Below are 16,580 nucleotides of genomic sequence, written 5' to 3'. Positions count from 1 at the left end.
TTTCAAGGTGTAGGGTGGAGCTAAAATATCTTGCAATGTTTGCATCTCAGGAATGCCACAGGGTGTGTCTGTGGACAGGCCGGCTTGTTGTAACAGGAGTTCTGCTTCACTTCGTTGTTTGGCTCGGTCCGATTGTCGAATGTTCTCCCAGTCCCTTTTCCATTCTACCGTGTCGTTTTTGTTGGCATAGGTTCGTCCCACCACAATAGCCCTGGCTAAACACATCTGGTCTTGAGGGTTGTGAATTCGGACGAGACTTGTTTTGGTGCTGCGAAGCTCGTCCACCAATAACATCTTTTTGCGTCCAGTCCCTTGAGGAGGAGAGACTTGGGTCATGTCCAGTGTGGCTTTACCATCGGTGATGTCAAACTGGTCATTGGATTGTTGTACGTGTTGAATTTTGTCCATGACTTTGGAAGCAGTCAGTTCTGCAGGGGTGCTAAACTGGATCCAAACAGGGGATTTCAAACCGTCATGTTGTATGGAAAGTCTCAAGCGATCGTCTTCTTTGGGTTGACATTGTCGCTTGAGTCTGGTAAGCAAAGAATTCCACACCCCGATGATGAACCCTCCTGCTTTCTCCAACGGTACTTCAGCCTTGAAATCTTTAAACTTCACCTTGTATTTGTAAGCCGTGGTTCTAAATTTTCTAGAGGAGCGCTTTTCCGTCTCTTGAATGGAATAGTACTTTTCAGGGTTGACTAAGGGTGGTGAACTTTGTTTAGAGGGTTCGGATTCTGGTTCACTCATGTCCTCTTCAAAATCACTGGCATGAATTTGTGCCAAGACTTCAGCCCTGGTACGTTGCGATAGATCACGTTTCTGCCTCTTACTTTCTTCTTCTTTCTTCTCAAATGAATTGGATCGTTTCATCTTGATAGCAAAATGTCAAATGACTAAAGTTAAAACACCATGGCCTAATTTATAGTCATGGCAGACCAGCGTACGTTAAAGGGTATGTGTCTTGTCCTTTCACTATTCATTTCACTCTCAAACCGAGCACAACGATGGAAGAGACTACACAAATCGAACATTTCATCAGAGCTTTGCGAGGGGTCATTAGAAAATTCTCTTCAGACCAGCCCACGGACTACTCTCCTTCCTTGCGAGATAAAAGTCAAGATACTTGCTATATCTGTCAGAAGAAAGGGCATTGGTCTTCAGATTGTCCAGACCGTCAAAAAAGAGAAAAAGGGGTTAGAAAAGACAGAAGTCAAGATACCTGTTATTATTGTCAAAAGAAAAGGACATTTGTCTCCAGATTGCCCAAAAAAGAAACAAGAGGAGTCAGAAGAAAAGAGGGATTTTTCAGAAGAAGAGAGGGATTCTTCAGAGGAAGAAAGCAGCCAGGTAAAGAAAAAGAAATAGGAGAAGAAAAGAAGAAGGGAAGAAAGTGGGGAGGAGGAGGAGGAAAAGAATGTGACGGTGAAGAAATTTAAAAAGCAGAGAGACTAAACAATGAGATAGAAGAAGTGTACGAACTTTTTAAAGTGTTCTGTTGAGAATTGTGAATTGTGAATTGGATTGTAAATATTTTTAAAAGAATAAATTAGGTATAAAAAGGTAAGTGTCTTTGAGTTTTGATTTTAAAATAAGAAGGTACACTCACACACTCGTACACATACTATAGGGTAAAATGGGTTGATTTTTTTTTTGAGTTTGAATGGACGTTGGCAATTGAAAGTCTATCTCTTTTCGAGAGACGTGGGTGGCCCTGAAAAGGGCCTTTTTTTGGTGTAGTGTGAGTTTAAACAATCAACTTTAACTGCCTTAAGCCTTTGCCACGGCCAAGGCCTACTTCTGGACTGCCTACTGTTGATGATGATGATTTGGTTGAAATCACTAAGGGTGGCACGGTAGGCTTAGTCACAGGGTTGGAGTGTTTAGCTCGGGAAGGTCGTATTCTCTTCGGTCGTAATAAAGAAGTCTGATACATTTGTTTCAGACTTCTTAACTCCGCTAAAATGTCTAACAATACCGTGACCGTTTGATTTTCACACCCTTGTTTCTTTGCTGCTGCTGCTTCTTCTTGTTGTTGTTTTTTTCTTACCTCTTCTTCTTGCTGTTGTTGCTGTAGGAGAAAAGCTTGTTCCGCTTCCTTTTGCTGTTGTATAAATTTCTCTAATTCTTCTTTCTGTCTCTGTCTAAAATTCTCCACGTGCGGTAATGAAGGAGACGAAGGTTCCGTAACAAATTCTTGCGAGGTAAGAAAATCCACAAAATCCCAATTTACCTCTTCTGAAAGTAAGTCCGGGTTCCCTTGGGTGGTCTCCACTGCTGGTGCACCCCAATTGATCGTTTTCTGAGTTTCCGTCATGTTGAATAACTGTTGCATGAATTGACTGCGCACAGGCACTAGCGAATCTATATAGACCACGTGACGTCACAGACTGCTCTCTTCGGATTGGATGCGGGCTGACTGAATTATGTAACGTGTGTTTGGATTGGTCAATGAACTTAATCCGTTTCAATCCTTTCTCTACCTATACATAAGCGCAGTTCACTGCATTGATTCACCTGTTCTCGGCGCCTCAAGATGTGGACCGACGTTGAATCTTCCACCCTTGTATCTTCGATGATGTTCAGGACGGACATACCGATTTATGTCCGATCCAAATGGACGGTTATCCATAGGACCGACACCAGCCTATGGATACGTAGGATTTACGTGGAGAGGCAAGGATGCCTCAAAAGAGTGTTAGTGTATGGACCTACCATTAGACGAAGCCTAAGACGAAGAAGATGTTGCAGAGGCCCTTTATGTTAAGGGCATATTAACATAAACCCAAAAACCCTTTTCAGGGCCACTCCAATCTCTCGAAAAGAGATAGACTTTCAATTGCCTACCCCATTTTTTTATTTTATTTTTTTTACTTTTTTAAAAAAAAAATAGAGACCCATCAGGTCGGGACCGTATTAAAATAGTGTCCCGACCCTTTTCCATTTCCCCTAGTCCCTAGACAGGCCCAGGGTGATTAATGTTAAATTTACATAGACCCTAGACCAGCCCAAGATTTTTGTCCATGTTAATTCCCATAAACCCTAGAGTGGCCCAGAGGTTTTGTCCATGTTAAATTTACATAGACCCTAGAGTGGCTCAGGGGTGTTTTTAATGTTAATTCCCATAGACCCTAGGGTGGCCCCATTCACTACTAACATGTTCCCATAAATCCTACGAAAATAGTTCCCTTCGTATAATTGCACAGTCGAAGGCATTTCGTCGTTTCTGCATTAGCTTTTTATCTTGACAGACGGATAGAAGTATTTGAAAAAATCAGATCCATACAGACAAGAAAACCAGCTATGATCTGTAACTCCAACATTAGTGTTTTTGTTGAGCAACATCATTTTCGTAAAGAATGATAGTAGAAAATTTACAGGCAAAACGTTAGCTCCAGCCGAGACGTAATTTTAAGATGGCTGCGTCCTATTTCGAAGCCTTGTTAATCGCAATGGGCTACTTATATTGCAATGGGCTACTTATATTGCAATTATGATACTACCAATACCACCGCAAGTAAAATACGATTTGAAACTTAAAGGATTTTTACAAATATTTAAATTTGCTTTCGAAATAATGTACGAAAATATTGGATAGAATAGAAAATTGAATACTTAAGCTCACAGATCGATTGTACGGTTAGTCAAAAATTAATGACCGCCAAAGACGTTTAGACGTCACCTGGTTGAACAGTTTTTGGTTAGAGTCAAGCTCTTGGACCAATTGTTCCAAATGTTCACCACATAAGTCCCACTCACGAAACCTGAAGTATTCCGCATGTTTGTGACACAGAATATTGAGATTTTCGAAACAGATATTGCTTTTTAATAGTGGATTGCATGATATCAAATTACATATGATAATCTTGTGTGAGATAAACCATACAACATGACAGATTACGATTAATGTAATAACTAAATGCAACTGCACTAAAGGCGGAGTGCTTAAATGTTATTACTATTCAAACAAATGCAAATCGACTGATGTAACATAACTCTTGACATGAATTTTTCTAATGCTCTGTGCACAAATAATAGGTTTATTTCGCAGGACAGAAAATCTCAGGCCAATAAAATGCTTCAATTTCCGAAAAACTGTTTTAATATATTTTCTGGGAAAGATACTTAAATCAGAAATAACATATTATAGTATGTCTCAAACCTAAACACAATTTTGTAGACGTTGAACATCAATCAGGTTTCATATAAACAGTATACTGCTATATAACAAAATGGGCACCGCACTCAAAGGCCGCAATTAAGTTAGACGTTTTATTTGTCATTATACAAACTGATCCCGGAATTTTAAAGCCGTATGAAACAACCGAATAATATTCTTTTCATGAAAAGTATTTTATATGCAAAACGTTTTCTGAAAGTGATATCTAACATGGGTGGCCAGATTTCTCAGATGTTTGGAGAAAATCTCGTGCTGCCTTACTTTGTTCATTCTGTGTTACTGAGATAAGCACTTATAAAGGATATTTTCAATGGGATATTGAAATTATCTTTTAAGATCCGTTATGAATAGTTTAACACATTTTCCAGTTTGCAAAGTGGACGGTTACAATGGAAAAAGTTAAATCACTTGAAGACAAAGCTTGTGAGTGTAAGCTGAAAGATTACATGAAACATTTAAATTTATAGGAAGGATATATATATATATATATATATATATATATATATATATATATATATATATATATATATATATATATATATATTTATGAAGTTTAAATGAGACGGACTTAAAATAAACAGGTGGATACAGTCAAATTCGCCAATGTTACAAATGAATGCAACATTCCTCAGAAATCTTTCAGTGCCTGCAAAAGCGTTAACGGGTTCCAGGATTTTGTGCCATTAGCATGGAAGCAAATCATCTGCTGGAAAGCTCGCTTAACAGGTACAGACAAACCCAAGGTTTAATTAAAGAGTTTGCTAAATTAAATGATGGAATATTTGTGTCAATATTTACTGTTCATGTTGAATAGGCTGTCTGATAGGCTTATTGATTAAAACGATGCATCCGGGATCAAATAAACTTGGTATCAATTTACCTTTGATTGAGTTCAGTTCTCTTTAATTACAAACCCTATGTTACCGGTAATACAGCAAAATTTGAATATTAATATAAAAAACAGACGTGATTGGTATTTATTTTGTTATCGGGCACAGTTGGTGCAAACTGTTGGACAAAAGGTGGCCATATTGAATATTTGTGTTTTTAGCGTCAATATGTTAGCGTGCCTATTACCAGGCGGAAGTGAGATACAACGTGTTTGCAGAATTAGAATCTAAATGAAACGGTGTACAATACTAGTATTATGCTGTCCTTTTTTAATCATCTGAGGTTAGGGAAATAATTTTGATGTCATTTATTTATGTTTCAAAATTCCTCTTAGCGTGCATGTACGTTGTTTCAAGCACTTGTGAACTGAAATCATTCATGCATTAGGTCTTCTATATTCTTTTACTTCAGAGGACCTTTACAAAAGTCCGTCTCCAAAGAGTCGGGTATGCATATCTTATACATTTCAAAAAAACAAAAACAAAAAATTAACCAAATTGAAAGTGAAAGCTACGAATATTGACAAAGAAAACAGCCGAATTGGTTCAGAAATGTGATCTAATAGCAGACTTCGGCAAACGCCGAAGTTTAATTTTTTTAATGGCCTTTAGCGTTATTTATATGGACTTTAGCGCCATCCTAACGCCAAACATTGGACTATAGTACACTATCAGTTATAACGTCGGTTCCAGTTTCATTTGTTGTTTTAATGATATTTTAATTGCAGATAATCTATAATTTACGATAAAACGAGAAAAAGCTTACTCCGCGAGATATTGTTTTTTACTTTTTGAAATGAAACTTATGGCTGATTACATTTCTAGTTTCCTTTTGATTTTCGGCTGTAGCGAGACCTGGATTTTTTCCATCATGATATATTTTGTCTTTTTTTTATTTACAAATGACACTAAATGCATTTAAAAACTTGAATTTGGAGCTGAAATAATTTATGTAGTATTAGTTGTTGTAAGCTTTTTATATACATTACGAGGGAAGAAGTAACTATTTGATGTACATGAATTTTAATGTCTCCAAATAAAATAGTTTCCTAATTGCGCTGCATTTTAAAAACGTCATAAAATCATTCCACTCTACAGAATAGGCCGAATAAACTGTTATTCCGCTCCGAGAAATGCAGAATGTTTTTATTTTTTTATATTAGTAACTCAAAATAATGTTTCTTTTTTTAAATGACCACTGACCTCATTTTTAAATTCACGTGAATTAAGACAAGAAAATGAAAATTGTATTATTTGGTGGAATCAGATGGGGGAAGTAAATTCTAGATGTTCAAGTCGTTTTCGTTACCGTCGAAAATGTCATTTTATTTAAGGTAAGATTTAGTCTCCTTTAAAATTTAAACAAAAAATGCCATGATTGATAATTTCTTCCTAAATGTTTGATACTATAGCTTTGATTTGGTACCTTTTACATTACATCAGGCATATTTAGTTAAAACTATTTTAAAAATAAAACAATGAAAACCTCCAAAATCATTGGGAGTCAAGTTTGTTTTAAGAAGACAGCATCTTATGAATATGGCAGAGACAAAAGCTTTTGAAAGTAATATTATTCCTGAGAAGTCGTAGATCTGTGAAAAAGTTGGGTTGATTTAGATTTGTCTGAAAGGCAAAGTCCAGCGGTCAGAAAGGGTCCTGTCTTCTGTAATACAACTTGTCTACGGACAAGATATTGCAGCCAATCCAATTACGGACAATTTGTCAGTAAACGTATTTCTAATTGTACGTGGAGCAAGAAAACAGAATCGAAAGCAGCAGTTCACCAATTAGACATGAGCTATTTCTTCTTTAGCAACATCCGAGATAATTATCGGTTCGCTGATAGAAATTAGATCGAATTAGCTAAGTAGTGTAGTGGGCCTACAACAGAAAGGAAATAATTCCCAAAATGATCGACGGCTTGATATAATGATGATCGTTTGTGAATCGAAATGCGGCATCTAACGAGTTTGTTCAAAAACTCAATGTTTTATGTCCCCAAGCTCTGAAATTATACTGGAAGAGTAACGGGAAGTTGAAGAAGGATAACTTACTAAATAGTAATAAAATGTATTTGATAACTCAGAGATTGGATTTCTCGTGAAAATTGTAGTTTGTTGGATGTCTTGAATAATAATGATGTGTAGAACAATATCGCATACTAATCAATCGATTGTGGATAAACAAAGTGTTATTAAAGGAATCATAAACGATTTGCGAACTTTAAACGTGCCTGTAACAGTTCCGCCAAAAGCTAGCAGTCATTCCTAAGTGACATTCTTAAATGTCAGCAACAACAGGAATAGATGAAGGAAAAGCTATCTACTTGTATTTTCATATAACGAATCATGCATCTCGTCTGCAGTGTGTCCAATATGGAATCATGCATCTCGTCTGCAGAGCGTCCAATATGGAATCATGCATCTCGTCTGCAGAGTGTCCAATATGGAATCATGCATCTCGTCTGCAGTGTCCAATATGGAATCATGCATCTCGTTTGCAGAGTGTCCAATATGGAATCATGCATCTCGTCTGCAGAGTGTCCAATATGGAATCATGCATCTCGTCTGCAGAGTGTCCAATATGGAATCATGCATCTCGTCTGCAGTGTGTCCAATATGGAATCATGCATCTCGTCTGCAGTGTGTCCAATATGGAATCATGCATCTCGTCTGCAGAGTGTCCAATATGGAATCATGCATCTCGTCTGCAGAGTGTCCAATATGGAATCATGCATCTCGTCTGCAGTGTCCAATATGGAATCATGCATCTCGTCTGCAGTGTGTCCAATATGGAATCATGCATCTCGTCTGCAGTGTGTCCAATATGGAATCATGCATCTCGTTTGCAGAGTGTCCACTATGGAATCATGCATCTCGTCTGCAGTGTGTCCAATATGGAATCATGCATCTCGTTTGCAGAGTGTCCAATATGGAATCATGCATCTCGTCTGCAGAGTGTCCAATATGGAATCATGCATCTCGTCTGCAGAGTGTCCAATATGGAATCATGCATCTCGTTTGCAGAGTGTCCAATATGGAATCATGCATCTCGTCTGCAGTGTGTCCAATATGGAATCATGCATCTCGTTTGCAGAGTGTCCAATATGGAATCATGCATCTCGTCTGCAGAGTGTCCAATATGGAATCATGCATCTCGTCCGCAGTGTCCAATATGGATTCATGCATCTCGTCTGCAGAGTGTCCAATATGGAATCTCATTTACCAGCAGGATATAGAGAGTTTAAATTATTTTAAATTTCCTGCAAATCACAAGAGCATACGTTTGTGACACTGATCATGTGATACAAATTATTAGTTGCGACACTGATCACGTGATACGCACGGGTAAATTATACATTTTAGACTGAATGACCTGTGGCTAACGCATTGCAAATTAACTGGATGTTGACATGATAATGATGCTTTCCCTGTACATGAAAACTGTTATAAACTCTTATTGTTTGCTTGATGATGACATCGTATTGTAACGTTTATGCACATCTTACCTGTTTTGTGTACAGCATTGCGTATATGTGTGTGTGACGTTTTCTTCATGAACAAATATGAAGGAAGCTCAATTAAAGACAAGTGAACACATTAAAGCATCTGCATCGTACAAACGCTTTGGACTCTTATTTCTGGTTTCGGGATGGAACTGTGGCATGCATTTCCTTTATGACTGACTAAACAGTGCGGCGTCCAAAAAAACGACCGCATCACTTTATTCTGATCGAGTTCAGAATTTTATTTTCAATTCGCTTTATTTCATCTATTCAAGTCTGCTGTAGCATGTTTACTTTCTTGACGTTGTTCGAAGTATTTGTAACTATTATCACACGTCAAAGGGTATTTTCCCTCTGCACTGGGTACGCCAACTTGCTAAAATGATACTTGATTTCCAGCTCATTAATATGTAATGCCAATATTAACAAAATTACTTTCTCTGATCCATTGAGTTGCTTTTATTGTTTTCTATGTGTATCAAAGAAATTATCTTATCATTTTTCTAAAGTTACAACGTATACATTATTATTGCTGCCCCAAGGGAGGCAAATTTGCCAGTCAATGTATTTATCGTGCCAATCACGGATTATATTGTTCCGGGAGGTTGGATCCATAGAAAACAGTTAAGTCTTTCATTCAGATCCCCCTAGCCTAAATACTGAATAAATCACAAAACATACAAAACGTATTCATCATGGAGACCAAGGAATGAAATGTGATAAAATTGTAAAATAATTTCAATAAAATGAAAAGTGATATTAGTATAACAAGCGATGTCCTATTAATGAGAAAACTGCACATCAAGGGTCAATGATGATGAATTTTCTTTCGTAAAATTAATCAACCATAACTTCTAATAATTTTATATTGAGGTATATTACGTATCTAAGATGATACCTTCATGTCCTTATTGCAGAGAAAATCTGTATGAAAAACGGATTGAAGAATTCATTAAATGCATACATCTGAAAGGACAGCCGTGCGCGGAACCAGAGAATCTTCGCACCAAACTAAGGTAAACATATCATTACGGTAGGATGCTTGAAAAAACGGAGCTGGTTAGTACATGTAAGTACCCTTTTGGACTACAACCATAACAGCTGGATATAAACTGTTAAATATGCACTACATGGTTGTAGCACTTTTAAATCATCGAAAATCTTTATTTCTGTATTGTAATTAAAGCGGGCCTTTTACAAATAGATGCTAGTAAAGATATTAAACAGGCTTAAAAAGTTGTTGTTCAGAGAGTATTGATAAGTATGCCTCTGATTTGGTTTTGTTCTTCTTTAAAGAGACATGATAAAGAATGAACAATAACTGTTACGTATACAGGACGAGTCGTGGGGATATTGCAGTGGGGTCAGCCTAGCAATACATGGCAACTCATGGAGATATTGCAGTGGGGTCAGCCTAGCAATACATGGCAACCCATGGGGATATTGCAGTGGGGTCAGCCTAACAATACATGGCAACCCATGAGGATATTGCAGTGGGGTCAGCCTAGCAATACATGGCAACCCATGGGGATATTGCAGTGGGGTCAGCCTAACAATACATGACAACCCATGAGGATATTGCAGTGGGGTCAGCCTAGCAATACATGGCAACGTGGACGAAACTTGGACATTGGATACCTAGGTACTTAAGAGCTCTTCATTGCCTCTCAAGTCATCACTGGTCTAATGGATTAAAAGTCACCGAATTGTCTACGGACAAGCTGATTATGCATCTAATGGATTAAAGCACACTGAAGGTTCTTCGGGCAAGTCATCTTTCAACTAATGGATTAAGGGGCACTGAATGGTCTATCCATTTTAGCGAGTGACAAATCAGATGCTATGCATTGGTACCCTTTCACCACGAAAATATTTTTAATAACTGGCCATAAATGGCAAAAGGTCTCGTAGTGAATTCGAGTTATATACATTGGTCTGCATAGTCATCATAGCTTCTTTTCATGATAAATTTGACAGTATTCGGTTGATAGTATACTTCATGTCAAGTGATACAATAGAAGGTTGGTAAAATAACTGGAGTTGCTTTTTTTAAAAATCCATCAAAGGCTTTTAAGCCAGGAAATATTAGAAAGGTCAGCATTTATGCATTTTGTTTTTGAAGACCAGAAAAAATGGTGCACCTTTAGATTAATTTAAAAGTTACAAGTGTTACCGTACTTTGATTCCATTTTGTTGATTGCAGCCAGCGGGTGCAAATTAAAACAATTTATGTTCAATCCTGCCAAACTGTTGATTAAACTTGTGCCACAAATAATTCCATTAAACAACCTGGACTGAATGTATAGGGATACATAAGAAAACATTATATTCTTTGTTAAGGGCATTTATCATAATGACTGCTCAGCTAAAGATGAACACCAAATAACTAATTATGAAAAACACTCAAAAAGACTAAAAGCGTTGCATTATATACTAGCTTATAAGTCTAGGGCAACTGCCAACTTCACAATCCATATCTTCCTTAGCATAACGCTGATAAGGGTCTATGCAGATTGTTATGTGCAATCAGTATAACACAGACTCTGATCTGCCTTTGGATTATGCAAATGAGTTGTTTGTAGTGAACTCGACTTTCAAGCGATTATGCGCAGTTAATGTTATATATATTCTTATGTTATATATTTAGGCTTGAATAAACAGTAATAAAAGAAAGAGTGAAAACAAGCGTTGAAAAATTTTAACAAATAATTTATTTTCCTGGAAAAACACTGTAAAAATGAAAAATAAAGAACTTACGGTTTTAAGAATCAAATCCAAAAATAAGCCAAGAATAATCTACAAATTATATTGTAGAAGTCATAGTAATGAAATGTAATAAAGAATTCAAGTTCGAGTCTCGACGAAAAATAAAAAATTTAAGGCGATGACTTATACTGTAGTCAGTTTAGTGCTGATGTTTACAGTCCTTTGTGAACCCCAGAGAATAATAATAATGTTTGAATTTCTAATAAAAATTTAAATAAATGTCTTTATCTAAGAATTTTGTATGAGCACTCAAACATTTCCAGGAAAGAGAATCCAAATAGTCTGAAGGAAAAAAAAAGAAAAAAACCCCAGAAAAAAACAACAACTCCGAAATGACAACGAAAGAAATACATTTACGTGCCAGTGTTCTGAAGCCCAACTGAGAAATATCATTATAAGCAAAGATTACACAGTAACTTGAAACACAAAACAGATTCCCGGATAAGGTCAACTCTCCGGAATCTTCGAGAAGTATTTACGTCTAAAAGCATGACGTCCCAGCATGACCATGACAATAACCAATCATTTTACTCTAAGAATAAGATACAAATAAATGTTGTTTACTTGTCTCAGTGATTTCTGAAATCAAGTTCGGGAACTAGGTCAGCTTGAGGTGTTTACAAGTGAAGAATCAAGGTCAAACTATTTTGTGAAAAGAAATTATCGAGTTCCTAGTAAACAAAACTATATTATTTTGACATGTAATGAATTAAAAATAAACAGATTTTAAAACATACAAACAATTAAATTAAATCAAATATATAATATTGATGTGGACTGATTCGAAGAAAGTTTGTGTGTGTAATTTTGGATTTTAATTTTCTGTCACATTAATGTCTGCAGTGTGGCAGTTTATAGTTATGTCTAGCACTGGGGCATTATGTCGCAGACATGTAGCATGATGTTCCACCCAGACACATTATCCTGACGCCAGGCCGAACAGTCCTGACACTAACTTCTTAATGCTGAGTGCCTAGCGATTCAGCTGTTGGTACCATTTTGTTCTTTCGTATGACTCTGCCCGGGGTTCGAACCCGCGACCGCCCGCATTCAAGGCATACGCCCTAACCACCAGGCCACCGGATTGGTCTCGAAGAAAGTAATTGTCTGCAGCAGCTGTGTTATTGTGTCAGATAAGATAACATTATGAGCACTGTCTAAACATTTTCAACTGAAATCATATGTAGGACAACTTTGCTCATGCTCTCATGTTAGGCAAACACAATTCAGTTTTTGACATTATCAAAATAGTAAATTATCAAAAATGGGACTTAAATGTTCACCGACTGGTCCATTGACCTTGTTAGAAAGAAATATACGCATGCAGATAGATAGATAGATAGATAGATAGATAGATAGATAGGTGGATGGATAAATAGATAGATAGGTGGATGGATGGATGGATGGATGGATGGATGGATAGTAGTAAGGGGGGTAGGATTAGCGTCAATGGGAATTAGCATTAAAAACACCCTTGGGTCACTTTAGCGTCAAGGGAAATTTAACATGGAGAAAAATCGTGGGTAGGATTAGCGTCAAGGGAAATTAACATGGGGAAAAAATCGTGGGTCGGTTTAGCGTCAAGGGAAATTGAACATGGGATTTTTTTTTTTTAAAAAAAAAAAAGGGGTAGGCAATTGAAAGGCTATCTCTTTTCGAGATATATGGCTGGCCCTGAAAAGGGCCTTTGGGTTTTCTTCTTCTGCTTCTAAGTTCTTCTTTTCCTCCACCAACTTCTTATTTTATCTCCAACACTCTTTCTCTTCTTTTTTTTCTCCTCCTCTTCTTTCTTCTCTTCCTCCTCTTCTTTCTTCCTCTTCTCATTTTCTTCTTCTTTTTCAACTTTTTCGTTCCATGTTCTTATTCTTATCTTTTCCTCTTCATCCTCCTTCTCCTCCTTTATTTCCTTCATCACACCACTGATCATGTCCTTTGCTTTTCTTAAGTTGTTAATTTCCATTTTTACTCTATGCGGACTATAAGAATAGTGGTCTTCAACGAGTCGTACGAGCATTTGTTCTATCATGCCCAAATTGTCAAGGACGTCTTGCAATGATTGAAATTTATCCAGGTGGTTTGAAGCCATCTTCTATGTAGAATGGTTTGAACGACGAATACTGTGGGTTCTTATACTTAAAGCGCGTACGTGAAGGAAAACATCCCCCTAAAAAACATAAAATCTATCTTACCTAGAGCATGACCAAACAACGCGCGGACGTGAAGGAAAACATCCCCAACTTTTTTCATTTCATATAATATAACCCAAACTATACTCTCCACATTTGCTAAGAAACAATAAAGAAACCCATAATCTACTATTCTCACAAACATACCTTTACTCTTACAAACACAAACACACTAACACATACCCTCACAATTTTTTAAAAAAGAGTTAGTGTTTATATTCACACTACTCTACCTACACGCATTGGCAAATTAATAGTTATTTCTTTTCTAGAGTATTGGGTAGCCCTGAAAAGGGCTGTTTTTTTGAACTCCTGATGCACCTATCTAATGGTTGCACCTTCCTGGCCTGGCGCCACACACGCATCTTCTTCCCCAGTCTTCTTTCACCTTTCTTCTGGGGAGCGCAGAGGGAGGATGATTCGCTTCAACACCCCAATCCTCTGTCTCGGGAATATTGAACGACATCCTCTCTTCTCTTTTCTTTTCCTCTTCTTCCCTCTCTCTTCTCTCCTCCTCTTCCTTCTTTACTCTTGCTTCTTCTACTATAGCCTCCGCTGATAGTTCGTTTACTATGCGCCTGGCATATTCCAGGTGCATCTGGAGTTCTAACAGTTTCACTATTCTGCTATTCATTCTTCTGGCTGTGTTGATCAATCAACAAGGGTAGCTAGACTGCCCAGCGAGTTTCAATTTATAGTGAAAGCGCGGACGTGATGGAAAACATCCCCCTAATAACATAAAATTGATCTTACCTAGATCGTGACCAAAAAACAACAACAACGCGCGGACCTAAAAGAAACACTCACTCACTTTTTATGCTACCCATCACTATTTTAAAATTTTTTATAAATCACTTCAATAGACTATCCACATATGCAAAGCAATCCAATCTAACCCCAAATATACAACTCAAACAGCCCCCCCAAAAAACAAACATCATTTTAATCTACTATCCACACCAACCTACTTTATCACTTACAAACACAAACACACTAACACATACCCTCACAATTTTTTAAAAAAGAGTTAGTGTTTATTTTCACACTACTCTACCTACACACATTGGCAAATCGATCGTTATTTCTTTTCTAGAGTATTGGGTAGCCCTGAAAAGGGCTGTTTTTTTGTTTTGCTATGGCATTCTTTTTTTAGTTTCTAAGAATGCGATGTCCTCTGAGGATTGACTTTCTGGCGATAGGTCTGCTTCTTCGGAAAGAGAAGAAGAACTCTTTGGTGTCGATACGACAATCGACAAAGCCTCTGTCAGCTTCAGGTTGTTGCTGCTGCTGTTGCTGTTGTTGCTGCTGTTGCTGCTGTCTCTGAAGTCTGTACTTCTCTGTCCATTCTTCTTTCTCCATGTTCATTTCTTCTCTGAAGAGCTCTTCTATCAGGTCTTCAGTGATTTTTAACATTCTCACATTCTCTATTTCTTCTGGCTTCGGTATCAGACTGTGTCTGACCCTATGCAAATTCACGTAGGCTTCGTTGAGCTTAGCTAGTTTGGAGCACATCTTCGTAGGAGGATGAGTCAACAATGGATGGTTAGACTGGAAACAACCCCGGTTCTTAAAGTCAAAGCGCGGACGTGAAGGAAAACATCCCACACGGTTTTCGAGCCGCAACGTTCATGAGAGGGATAGTAAGAAATGAAAGAGCATCAATCCAACATTCTTATAGCTAAACAAAAGACAAAGGCATTTTTTTCAAAACACAACATTTTTTATTCAAAAATCACTTAACACTAAACAACAACATTTCTAACATTTTTAAAAATAATCCAACACTATAACATCAAACAATTTTTTTCAAATCACAAACATTTTTTTCTCAATGGACCATCTACTTTAAACAGGGCTGACAACGTTGTGAATGAAATTGTGATTTCCACTGTTGGAAATCATTAGGCCATTGATGGACACTACGTTTCCTAGCTTGAGACAAAAGATAAGCATAATGGTCACAAAACCATCGATCTACTTTCACATCATTTCTAGCAGAAGAACGAGGATCGAAATGAGTCACTAAATGTTCTAAGGAATAGCCCAGGCTGCGATGATGCAGAAAATACACACAATATTGTCCACACACCAAGGAATCTGTGCCTTGTAATTTCACATTATTGAATCGGGTGGTTTGAGCATTTCTTCTCATAAAGTCAATGATATCGTCTTCCAAAGGGGGCAATCCGTACGAATCGAAATATTCCACACATCCTTCTTGAGGAAAGTAGACGGCTACCCAGTGGGTTCCTGGGAGATGACTGTCGTCCGTGTTGATCACGTAAGCTTGATGGTCTTTAGGTTTGCGATGAGGGAGTTCATCTTTAGCACAGACGACAGGATTCCAAGAAGCCGTATACGAACTGTGGTTCAAAAGGTAATAAAGTTCCCAGGTATCCATTTGTGTTGTTTTCTTCTTCACAGGTAATAATAAGTCGTCAATTCGATCCTGACTTTTTGCTTGAAAATGTCTGACGAATAAACGGTTATTCGTTCTGTTTCCTCACTCTGATTCAGGAGAGCTTCGATACGATGGATCTCTTGAGTGGTTAATGGTGGACAAGAATGTTCACGCAAGTCTTTATACCACTGGTGCAACACGTCTTTGTTCGAGATGAGACTCCAAGCTTCGTCCAGATACTCGTCCAATTTTTCTTCTTGACTCAACATCAGGCATTTATCGTGTTGAATTTGACTGGGATGATCGTTTTGACATCCATAACAATTTTTCTTGATCAATTCCGTCATTTTATCGACCAAGTGTTTGGCAAAACAGGAGACTAAATGCGCTTCTTGTTCTGGCCATCGGGACTTCATCATGATCACTTCTTCTTCTTTTTCCACGGTCTCCTTACATTCCATGTCCAAAGTTTCTCCACTAGGTAAAGAGGGATAACAGTCTTCCATGGCTTCTAGTAATCTAGAATGACTTCTCTCAAACTATTGATTTCTATGGTATTATCAAATTCGGCATACAGGATGACGTTCACCGTTACATCAGGGTCTCGGTTTGCAAACTGAATTTCCACACGAATCTGGCCGGATTTTATAGG

This window comes from Sinohyriopsis cumingii, chromosome 4, assembly GCF_028554795.1.
Source record: "Sinohyriopsis cumingii isolate HCF-2022 chromosome 4, ASM2855479v2, whole genome shotgun sequence".
Classification (NCBI taxonomy): Eukaryota; Metazoa; Mollusca; class Bivalvia; order Unionida; family Unionidae; genus Sinohyriopsis; species Sinohyriopsis cumingii.
The sequence above is the reverse complement of the archived record's forward strand: the minus strand, read 5'-3'. Positions refer to the sequence as shown.